The sequence below is a fragment of the Haemaphysalis longicornis genome, unplaced genomic scaffold (assembly GCF_048455015.1).
Source record: "Haemaphysalis longicornis isolate Haplotype H1 unplaced genomic scaffold, Haemaphysalis longicornis Haplotype H1 scaffold_5, whole genome shotgun sequence".
NCBI classification, from domain to species: Eukaryota; Metazoa; Arthropoda; class Arachnida; order Ixodida; family Ixodidae; genus Haemaphysalis; species Haemaphysalis longicornis.
This window is the reverse complement of record NW_027526385.1, coordinates 69,467,592-69,480,290: the sequence shown is the minus strand read 5'-3', so window position 1 is coordinate 69,480,290 and position 12,699 is coordinate 69,467,592.

The window sequence follows — 12,699 nt, the reverse complement described above, 5'->3', positions numbered from 1 at the left end:
AATCCACACTGTCAAAGTGAGTGCCAGGCTCATGAAGGCGATTCGAGGACCCATGTCTGCGAAGGCGTGTTTTCGCACGGAGTAACCTAAGTTGGCTGAATAACTAAAGCGCCACCGTCACCTCGGAAGTGCCTGAAGAATCTGACTCACGACGTCACCGGCGTCATTGTGAGAGGGTTGGAAAAGCAGAGCTTAGCGCTGAGTCCTTGGACGGACTACGTCACAACGGGACACGTCTCGTTGGCGGAGACAAGCATTGTGTCAGTTGGCGTGAATTTCCACCTTGTGACATTGAACACCGGTCCTTGTGCCTGTTGTCAAACGTTGTTTTGTGTTGTGGCGTGCGCTGTGTTTGTTCGGGGTTGCTGCCCAGAAAACAACTGACACGCTTTCTCCACAAACAGAGAGAAGTGCCTTGTACAAACGGAACAGTAAGCAAATAAACCTGCACGCAAAATTCTTGTCCTGGCTTTTTAATACATAACTTTAAATCAACTATAGAGGTCCTACTCCCAGAAAGTTCATTGTCCAAAAGAAGCCCCGATCGGCTGGATGATTGCCAAAAAGCACGCTCAAGCCTGGTCGTGTTTATTATGTCGTCAGTACAACCCCCAAATTTCATAGCAAGTGTGGCATGCACTAAACTATAGTATTAACTCACAATTTTCATCCGTGATATGCACATATGTGTTCACTTTCAAGCCCTATATGAGCAATCGTGGCTGCTAGAACAGCCTAAAGAACAATTTTTCTCGCGCAATTCCTCTGGTCGATTTTGTAACGTCAACTGGGGCGTTATGCTAGTCAGTCTCTAAGGTGACATATGACATCATACTAGTCAGTCTAGAGTGCCACATAAAGAGTTGTGATCATGCGCTTACCCTATACAAATAGTAGCAGAAAGGCCACAATAAACACAAAATCCGTAAACATTTATATTTTTGAGGCTTCCATATCGTTTAAATACATGTTAAACCAAAGTGACGTCATTTCGGTGCCTGGTGTTCTAAAAAGTGACGTACAAGCACATAACGCCCCAAGACTACAGCAAAACAGAGAGGAATAACTTTATTGTGTGACAGCCAGTAATTCTTGGCGTCAGCCAAGAGCCCTTGGGCTCTAGCAGCGTATTCGGCAGTTGGATGGCCCAGACTTGATCCGCTAGGTCGGAGCTCCGCATAACTGTCTACCCTTGCTCTACACTAACGATGTCACGGCCTAACGTTGTTCCCTGTGAACAGGTCCACACCACGTGTGCTATATCTCCCCTGCCCTTAGAACGGTGGCACTTGTCAGGATACTGCCTGTGGTAACAGTGACTCTACACAACCGGGTTTGAGTGCGAGTTTGTTTGCAGAAGTCGCCAGGCCACGGATTGCCATTCACTGTGTGTAGGATGAGCTGGAAGATTCGGGTCCACTCTAGACCGTAGTGATTAATGATGTCCCCGTAGGACACGAGCCGATCCCTGCCCGAACTGCGAAGAAAATGAGCGCTGTGGTCGTCACCAGCTTGCTCAGAAAATCATCGAGTGGCGTCGTGCTCTCATTCGTTTCCGGCCACTGCCGGAGTATGGAGAAGCCCATATTATATATATATCTTGCCGGACCGCGGAATATTGTTGGTCCAGTCCTGAGAATTGCAAATGCCTCTGTGGAGTTGCTCCTAGAGTAAAAAAAATGGCCGCCTGTTCTACATGAGGGGAATTTCACTAAGAATTCGCAGGTTGGGCGCCGCTCGTGCGCCAAAGCGATCTATTTTTGTTGCTTCCGAAGCTACGAAACTTCTTTTGCCGCACTTGCGATGCCGCAGCGGCGAATTCGCATCAAAATTCGCACCATGTAGAACGGGCTTATCGGCTGACTTCGCTGCAAATGTCGTCGAAGGACGATAGTCCACTGGCACCCCTGCCACGTAAATGCCTCCCGTCTCTTTCCCGCGCACCTCTCAAGCTCTTCTTCTAACTTATCACTCCTCCCGCGATAAACATCAAGGAGGTTTGCTCAAGTCACTAAATTTTCCCGCGTGCCATGTCTCACGCGCCGTCTATTGGAACCTTTTGTTACTGTTGTGCTTCTTGGAATGTTGCCGCGATAGCCGAGCGCTTTCGATGATGTTTTCGGACAGAACGTTGCCGTCCAGGCGTTTTTTTTTTATATCGCAACATTAAAGCAACAAGATTGTTCTTTTTAAGGGACCCTGCAACACTTTTTTCAACTTTTTTTGTAATCTTAAATGCTTGCAGAACGCAGTCACCCAACACACCCAGTACTTAGATTAGGGGGTCGCAAAGTACCTCAGCCAAAAACTCCTGCTCTATGCCCACCAGATAACTTGTAAACTCGCTCAAAACATTTTTCCATTTTTCCCGGTCTTGACGTTCTTCGACGGCTCGAATTACGTGACTAAGGCCATGTAGCGGCTGTTGGCCGGTTTTTCTTCAGTTGCAGCAATGAACGCTTTTCGGTAGCAAGTTTTAAAAAGGCCACAAAATCAAAACTGAAATGGAAGGCGTATCTGATGCGACGAGCAAATCACGCAGTGCCGTTCCGTGCTGGTGATAAATAACCATAGCTTTCTTAGTGATTCCAGAGGCGAAGGAAAGAGTGAAAGCGCTTATCGAAAATGTTGCACGGTCCCTTTAAAATAACATTGCAAATACCACTTATTTATTGATGTTTTTCTTCAAATACACCTAGTGTTTTTTTTGCTGAAAATTTGCTGAAAAATACATGGCGCTACGCTCGCTAGCGATTCCTGTCTACATCGCTCTGGGACCGGAGACGATCTGCTGGATCCTAGCCATTTACAGCTTTGCTGTAATATACAAATTTGTTGCAGTAACTCAACGACATCCGTCCAACCACCCGCGGCAACCAACACGAACCTACCGTCCGTCCTTCGTCGCCCGTCTTGGCCCCGCAGGTGTCGTTTTTATGGCACATAACAGTTTGGGATGGGAGGGATTCTTGGACATCGCCATGTGGTGTACCTTGTCTGCAAAGAAGGCTGCAGCAAGTCACCTCATCTCATGCATGAAGTGAGCAGACAAGGAGGGAAGGAGGTGGGCCGCCTCTTTTCTCATCTGCGACCTGGATCGGACGTATGAAATTCGCTATGGCAGCGCCGTCCAGAACCGGTTGCGCGGCCATTCGCTTGCTGTTGTGCTTCACCGCGCCCGCAAGAGAGAATCTTTTGCCATTTAGTACCTCTGTGGCTGTACCATTCTGGTAGTTGTCGCTGTCGCCACAAAACACCAGGCCACTGTACCCAAAGAGTTGTGCCTGTCGTGCCGCTCACGGAAGTCGCTTCATGTGGTTACTACTAAAAGCAATATAGAACACCAAGGTATTGCCTTTAATAATAGTTGGGCAAGACGAGTTCCCAGAACTCAAGAATTAACGAATAAATTAGTCCGGAAAGGAATGGGATGCGTCGAAGTTCTGCGTTGGCATGATGGTCAACAAAGAGCGTGATGCGTCAATTTTAGATTATGCCTCTGTGTTCCAGAGCCCTCTTGCTGTGGACCATCTCGATTGCACGCGGCTTACACCTTGAGGGATTGAGACCTCGAGTCCAGAAATCTTGTTGAGCCATCGGAAGGTCAAACGTAATACTAAAATGCCTTTCACGTGAATGCTGGTAAATGGAGTTGTGAAGATAGCTAATGTGATATGCACAGTTCTTTGACCACAACGACAAACAAACTGTTTATTGAAATTTGACGTCTCCAAGGTATGCCCGGCAACGCTTCATCTTTATACACCGCAGCAAACATGTCTTCATGAGTTGCGAAAACCTTAGTTCGAAATTAGGCTCAATGACTACACCGTCCAGGAAATTGCACTCAAAAAGCAATCCATGTTGAACAAGATATATTCATCCAAAATAGATGCTTGGTTAAGTAGCAAGTCAAAATTTGAAGGTGCATAATAATTTCAGTTTCATTTTCTTTGAAGGAAACAAAAGCTGGAAGCACACAAAAAGAGAAAAACGATGTTCCACATGCACGCCCACACACAAAAATGCCCCTACTTGAAATTGTATAATTTCTTAACCATAAACAGCAATTGAAATCACACTCTGTTCATAACTGTACAGACACAAACGCACACAACAGGATACGCCATTCGTACACCACACCCTTACACTTCAAAACTTTCACCTATATTTTTTTGATGAACCAATATCCACGCCATCAAGGCAAACCAAGCCTGGTTACAAGCTTTAAGGTGGGATAGTTTGCTTTGCACATTTGACCACTTTCCAAAAACCACGCAAAGGAGAGGGGCGAAAAAGGAGACACCACGTGCGCTGATTGTCAGGAATATCGAAGCAGTACCGTGTTCTTTAACAAAAACAGTTTTTTTTCTCACTCCGTCTCTTGTCGCTTCTGTAAAGTTTGTCGCCTCCTCGGAACAAGCACAGTGCTCGTCACCATGCTGTCACACTTAGATGCTCGTCTAATCCAGCGCTGACAGAAAAAAAGGATTGTCCCGATGGTGTATACCCCATCTCATTGCAGTGATCGAAAACAGAAATTGGTCGTAGATGTCATCCAGTATCGTCCACATTGCCACTGAGGCCACATCCTGTGAAAAGCTGCCAACGGAAGGTCGCATCTTCGCCTTGAACGACGGGTTCATCACCTTATCAGTTGCCTGCGAAGGAAAACAGAAAAGAGCGATAAGTACACGAAGTATGAGTACAAGTCAGTATTTACAACTTACTAATTAAGTATGTAAAACACTAACTATCATTTATATTTGTGTTGAACGTGCAGCAGTTAGCACTGATGACATCGGTGCTCAATCGAAACAGTTGCATCGTGTCGATTGCCGACACGAATTTTCCTACTTCGCCCACGGGGAGCTTTCGCTCAGGGTCATCTTGCGCTGAAGCGTACAGGCTTTGAGGAGAAAGCCTCGAAGAGACCCGGCAATACTTATCTCAACTTTTCTTATAAATCTTAAAGGCTTTAAGAACGTACTCAACGAACACATCCAGTACTTGTAAGAGAGGGTCACAAACCACCTCAGGGATGAGTTGCCGCTCTGTGCCCATTAGATAACTTGGCAACTTGCTCGAAAGATTTTTCTCTCTTCTCCGGTTTTGACGTTATTCGAGCGCCCGAATTGCGTCATTAGAGCGTTGTAGCGGCTGTTGGCCGGCTACTTTCAGTGCAGCAATAACCCCATTCGGTAGCCACATTCGAAAAATTGCCACAGACGCAAAGCAGAAACGGACGGCGAATCTGCTGCGACGAGCAAATCACGCAGTGCCGCTCCGTACTGGCTGTAACAATAGCTTCCACAATGCTTCGAAACGCGGAGAAAAGCGTGAAAGTGTTGTTTTGAAGTGTTGCAGAGTCCCTTTAAATAAGCCATTACGCGACTAACCGGTGACCTGCATCGGCGAAACTGAAAAGTGGTCCTAAAATGGCCGAGAGTGAGAGGCGAATAACGAGAAAAAAATTTCACCATCTTCCCCTAGGGGAACCCTGATTAGTATGCGAAGCAGCCATGGGGTCGACTCAAGTTCCCATTAGCTTTCAGTTAGGTGGTGGTACCGGCGTCGTTGCCCATGGCACTCATCACGTCATGATTGCAAAAGCGCTACTTGAAAACGACGACGAAGAAAGAAACACAACACGAAGCGATTCGTGTTGTGTTTCTTCCTTCGTCGTCGTTTTCAAGTAGCGCTTTTTGCAATCATGAATCTGTACCAACAAGCCCAACTGGCAGTACTCATCGCGTCATTTATACCGCGGAGCTACAGTGGCGCCCCCAGCGGAGTATGCAGCGGCTACCGTCGCGCCTCTAACCCTAAGCTGCTTCGCATTATCGCGCGCTCAGGCACAGGTGTTGCCATTCGTTGCGCCATCCCGGAGAGTAGAGGAGCTTCGGAGAGGAGAGGAGGAATGCCGGAGAGGACAGGAGCGTCGGAGAGGAAAGGAGCAATGCCGGAGAAGAGAGGAGATGAGACAAGGAGAGGAGAGGAGGGGAGGGAGATGCGCATTCACAGTAGGGGTGTGGACGCCGCACAATGGCGGAGGGAACAGGCGCGACCATAAGCTGCTTCGCATCTAAAAGCTTTGGTAATCCTGGATTCCGACCCAGGGATTTCGGAAAGTTAGTATTACACGCAACCTCTGCACGACAGCCGATGCTTGGATACAGCTGACAAAAGGTAGACCTAGTTTATGTGCTGTGGCCTTTGATTAAAAAAGACGTGTTAGACACATGTACTCAGGACTAAATGAGTAATATGGCATGATAACTACATAAGCACATTTACCCTAACAAAGTATCTGTAGGGCCGATCAGGAAGACTGCTCACGTCTCTCGATTATCTAGGGGAAGAAAACGACGCAAAAAGGATAAGGAACATGACGATGGTGATAGGAAAACGATAACTTTTTTACCGCGCAATTACACCCTACTAGTCCGTCTAAATGAATTTGACTAGTCCCGTCTCCCCACTGAACATGTTCATCGGTTCGTTTTTGCGTGGTGTATAACGACTGGAGGACTGGCCAGGGATAAGGAACTTTCAGGGCTAATGTGCCCGCTTCACAAAACTTTAAATTGCAAATAGAAAAGTCATAGAATAGTAACGTCATCATGGTCAAATCTGAACAAAATAAGATAGGATGATAAACGAAGACGCCCCTCGCAAAACTGCTTTAGATGCTTCTTGATTTAACCTTAACTGTCGCGCGACACCTGAGCGGGATGGCCCGTGATTAGAAAATGTCCACACCAGTCACGCAGAAGTGTGATTCTAGGGAAGCTGTGGCAACTGACAGTCTGCCCGGTGAAGCAATTCGTGCCGTAAGACGAAGAACCGAAAGCGGAGAGACGCACACATGTTGTAGCAGTAAAGACGCAAATTCAATGAAGCCGTAATGAATTCGTTGGTAAGTATTACCTGAAGGTTTTCGCCTTCCCAGCACGAAAGCAGGCTGAAGTGTCCCTAGAAATTGTTTGCACAAGCCTTCCTTCTGAAGGTAAACACCAACCAACTCACCAAACTCCCAATGCCTTAGCGAGCTCAGCTGCCCTTATACAATACTCACATGGCATCACGTTCAAGATACCGGCCACGGTGGACGCGATGATACCCGGCAGCGTGGCGAACATAGCCCGAAAGGCGTCGCAAACCAGGTCGTGAAGGACTTCCGCTGGGCTCGAACTCAACGCGTAGTCCAGGATGCACTGCACACGCGCGGGTAAAGTCCACCAGGTACCAGTCAGGAGACCGCAAATTACCGCTGTGTCCAAGCTCACATTTCAAGGTGTTGGACGTCGCGTCCCTATTCTATTAAAAAGGGAGACAAACGAAGGAGATTCCCCGGAAGAATAGCGCCGAAAAGTATCTTGCTCCTTCCCGCGAGGCATCAAGGACGAATTGGTGGGCAGGCACAGGAATGGCAAACTTACATCCAAACATTTGTATCCTATGTTACGGTGCGAAGATTGAAAAGCCGTTGAGGTGTAGCTTACGGTTTAACTCTAATCAGTACAGTGTGGTCGCCAGGACCCATTGCCGGGAACCAAACAATAAATCCAGTCTTCTTGAGTAAGTATACTGTGAGAAACTACATGCAACATGCAAGGTGAAAAACGTTCTTTCAGCGCGAAGTCGGGATGAACCTTGTGATAACAGTAAAAAACACTGGCATCAGTGCTGTTATCCCTGTTGCCCTAGACCTAAAGAAAATCGCGAGAGATGCATGCCCTTGAATTCTGCTGTTGTACAGTTACCAAAATGGAGGCCATGAAATTTGCCTCGGCACAGTCCACAAAGCAAGCCTTTTTGAAGGAGTTGGCTTAAGTGAGAGACGAACATTCTTCTTACCAGTATTAAATCCACGACGGAAGACACGAGGGACTCCTGAAAAGATAGTAATGTTCTACATTTATTTTTGTTCAAATTATTTAAAATTTCTTCAATGCTGATGTATTTATGTACACCAAAACAGGAAGGTTGTGTATAAACTAGCATAGATAAGTTAAACGACCAGCTACAACACGGCATGTGCAGGTAAATATACAGAAAGTTGCATTCTTGCAAAAGTAAATCACACAAGACAGGTGTTTCATGTAAATTAGCGTCAAGCCCTCGGTTCTTCTCAATCTCATCTTTGGCCTCCCTAGTCACTACTTTTAGCCTACTCTTCTCTTGCACTCTTTAGCCTTCTCTTGCACTCGACCAACTGTAGAAAAATACTGTCGAAGGAGGTGTCCTGGGGGTAGCATGGTTCGGATTTTCAGTCGCAATAATATCCCAGGCAAAATAAAAATCACCCTTTGCTCATGATGTCACTTGAGAGAATTTTAATAAACAGAGCCAAATCATCCTTATTATCAGCCTATCCAAGTCTTCCGCAGGACGAAGACCTTCCCACAGATCTCCGACCACCACTGCCCTGCGCTGCCAGACTCCTTTCTTTGACTCCGTGTGTCCTTAATAATTCATCTCTCCATAGAGTTTTCTGCCCTTTCGTTTAGTCCCGTCTCTCCGGAGCCACGTAAGGGACAGAAAAGATGTAAATGAAAAAAGGGGAGAGCGGAGTTAAAACTCAGTGTAACAGGTAAGAGGGTAGGCGAGGAAGCGTTCCGCGGCAGGAGCGGCAGGTACTCTAATGTCTTTCGACGACTTCTGTAGCGCCGTAAAGGGAAAGCGGGCAAATCATACAGATTGTTCTGCACGCGTTGCCCCAAGAGCCAAGCTCCATCGCTGCCAATATGAATTAACAGGGTATTAAAAATGGTTACACCTCGCTCGTTCTTAGAAGCTTACCTGTATTAGCTTTCCCTTTTCGCACAGCTCTCCGGTGTTGTCGAAGCACTGCACAGATAAAGAGTTTCCAGCGGTTGTTAGTTTGCAGGAATCTTAGGTTGGGGGTTTTGTTTAAGCAAGTGAGCTGCCGCAATGCAAGCAAGATACCTAACAGGAAACAGTCCTACGTACGGCCCGTGTATTTGCAAATAACGGTGTCTTTAAAGATGGCAGAAATGGAAAAGAAGCATGCCTGTAAACGTCATTTACGCTGAAGCTGTGCTAGATTTCTAGGCAAATACAAACTTCACGGGTAAGTTAGTTTTATGGCCAGTCCCATTCACAGGGCAACTCGGCAAAAATGTGGAACCTCCCATGAAATGCCCGCTATCCATTGAACACATCGGCGTACTTTGCTGTACATTTGTTTGTATTCCTAAACTATAGGTTTCTATCAATCTGTGATGTAATATATGATGTCTCGACTGCAGGTCGCGTTATGTTATTTGTGCGTGGCAGTCACGTTGCGCCAAGTCCATGACACAACGGACAAGACAGTGCGCTACAAGGCCTTGAAAAAGCCTCGTCCGCTTTTGAAGGACTATAGTCGTTCTTGGGCTGCTTAAACCCGAAAATTTTTGTCTGTCTGTGTCTTTCTGTCCCTACATTCAGCCACGCGGCCAAGGATACAGATTCCTGAAATGAAAAGTTGATATGGGCAAAACTTTTCCAGACAACCAAATCCGCTACCAAATTTCATACCTGTCAACATTGTTGAGCAAAAAAGAAAACGGTAGGTATATTTGAAGCAGACAATCAATACATAACTAGTACTCGGCAGTGTTATTTTATTTGCGAATTAATGTGCGCGTGATATTAGGGATAGCTAATAAAAAATACGCAGTGTCTAGAGTGCCGTCCGACGGCACTCTAGCTGATCGTTGCAGGCATGGCTAGTGTGCCGTCCGACGACATTCGAATATTTAACGCTGGGCTAGCACCAGCCAGAGAGTCTGTCGTTGTAGTGGAGAGGATCCGTCTTAGCTTCTTGATCCCAAAGTCGGTGATTCGAGACCGGCATTTACCGTGTTTTTTTTTTCATTTAATTGAAGTGTAATTTTTATGCCTTAGGTTAGTTTTGGTGTTTTAAATGATTTCTTTGTGTGCGTTAGGTTATCTTATGTTATGTTTAGGTTAGGTTGCCTAGCTTTACGTTATCTAGAGCGATGTACTGCCAGACGCGGCAATTTTACCACAAAACGCCGGTGGACGTCGATATAGTGGAGTGCTTATAATACCGTCGGACGGCACTCTAGACATGGCCTAAAAAATACGCGTTGAAAACAACATTTCGACCCCAAAATACAAAAAGCTCGTGCCCGATCCTGTACCTCGGGGTGTCAAGTCCAACAGCAACGACAGTAGAAAGGTTCCCATAGGTGGCGCGCGAGCAGCACGAACGCGGGAAAATTGGATTTAGTTGAGAAAACCACCACTGTGCTTATCGTGGGCGGAGCTATAGCGGAGGGGAAGAACGTGAAAGGTGGACGGAGTAAAGAAGAGAGGCATTCACGCGGCAAGGGTGGCACAGGATTGTCGTCTGCCGAAGACATTTGCACGAAGTGAGAGGATACACTATTTTTTTCTTATAATGATGGAATGTCGATCACTGGCGTCTCGGCACCTTTTGCTCTATCCATATGCGCATGCGCCAAGTTAAGCGTAACCATGTTTAGGTACGACCCATCCGCTACACTCTTCGTTAGCAACGGTATTTCAGCCCGTCCAAAGGGTTCCGTATCACTAAGGCGGGGTTCAGACTGTCGTCGCAACTGTCGTAATATTTTTAAATAATAACGTCATTTGTCATCTCAGCCAACCCAACTGCGTGAAACGCCGTTTTTTACGTCCATAGCCAACGATATCGCTGTTAGGTCGGTAGTCTGAACATAGCATAAGACTGCTGCAGTTTTGAGTTAACTCACGTCCACGTGTGAATTCCTTGTGCTGCTCTACGTAACCATGCAATCATGTTACTGCAAGGTGTCCTAACGGTTTTCACGCCGGCAAAGAAAGTTTGGGTGGTAGTTAGTGGTAGCTACTTTGGTAGTGGTGTTAAAGTTAGTGGTAGTGGTAAAGTTTAGTGGTAAAGGTTAGTGGTAGTAAAGTTGGGTGGTAGCTTCTGACATACGGCTGTTTTCGTTCAAACAGCACGTTTCATTGCACTATAAGCGACGTCCTAGGCACATTTTGGGAATGCCGACGTATATTCTATCCCAGTTACATTAAAAGGAAATATAATTTCCGGTACTTGCACTGTTTTGACCTTTGATAATGTAAACATTCCTCGGAGCACATAAGTGTGCTTACGTGCTTTGAAGGCAAAAGCAGTCTGGCTTACCCTGCCGATAGTTATAAAAGACTTCTCTACTTGCATGCCTCTTGTTTGCGTCTCTTTCTTCACTTTCGTTCTTTGTCTTTTGGCGCGAATTACATCGACAGGTAGGCTGGCCCCACTTTATACGCCACATCTTCCTTGGAATCATAGTTCTACATGGCTGGCAAGCACCTGGGCTACTCACGTGACGTCACGTTCACCTGTGACGCGTTGTGAGGTCAGCAACGCTAAGCTCACTTTGCTCTACCGCTGGAAACGCGTGGCAGTAAGGTACTTGGCTCTCATACAAACTTAAATGCGCTTTTACCCTTTACTGCGACGGTAATTCTTGTACAGGGCAACAATAACTCCAACAGCAACACCAACAACAACAAAGCCGGCTTTTTGAACAATGGGACACTTTACAATTTCACCACAAGGCTTCTCTACTCCCACTCCTTTTGTAGCTGGTCGTTCCCATTACCTACTCCTGTGCGTCCCATTTCCAGTCAAATGTAACTGGAACCTAAAAAACAAAAAAGGTGTCCTTTTAACAAGCGCAAAAGAGATGTAAGTTGGGTAAATAGCGTAATTTATTTCGAAACAAACCATTGAACTGCTTTAATACGGAGGTGTACCCGCCACGGTGTCTCAGTGGCTAAGGCGTTGTGCTACTGAGCACAAGGACGCGGTTTCAATTCCCGGCCGCGGCGGCCGCTTTTCTGATGGACGCGAAAAGCAGAAATGCCCGTGTGATCGAGATTTCGGCGCACGTTAAAGATCCCCAGGTGGTCAAAATTAATCCGGAGCCCACCACTACGGCGCGCCTCATCACCTGTCAAGCGTGGACGCGCTAAAGCCCACAATCATCAGTCAATGAGGAGGTTTAAGCTTACTACGTCGCTGGGTATCTTGCTTTAAGAACACAACCTGCCAAAAAAATGATCTCAGTGTCGGGTTCTTTTCTTCACTTTAGCGATAACAGAAGCTGTCAAAAATGCCCATCTAAGCCTTACGAGGTTGTGCTTACTCCAAAAACACCATTCGTGATTCGTACAAGACAGCCGCATTGGTCTGGAAGATTAAAGACGTGACAATAATGACAGCTTTCTCGCTCTTTAAACTTTAAGAAATCCGACGCTGATGCCTCCGAACCGAGATTCAGCGGTGACAACTCTGTACCTAATTGTGTGTTAACACTTCTATGCGTTTCCAGGCAGATGAGACGATATCAACTTATCCTTACTGTAGACGAACGCGAACCCGTTTCACTCAGAGAAAAGGTTTGCAGATCTCTTCATCACAACAATTCAATTTATACTGTTTTTTTTTTTCACGCACTGCTCTTCTTCTTCAACCACAGTTCTTTTACGATGACAATTCTCAGAAAGTTCGGGAAAATATGTAGCCACAGTGAGTGATAAAAAAATGACGCGTTATTTCAAAAATTAAACCCGCAGCGCCAGAATTAACAAATCTGTGGTATTCCACGCCGGGAGTACCCAAGCTTCAAAATTAATCATTGCGGTATCCACGTT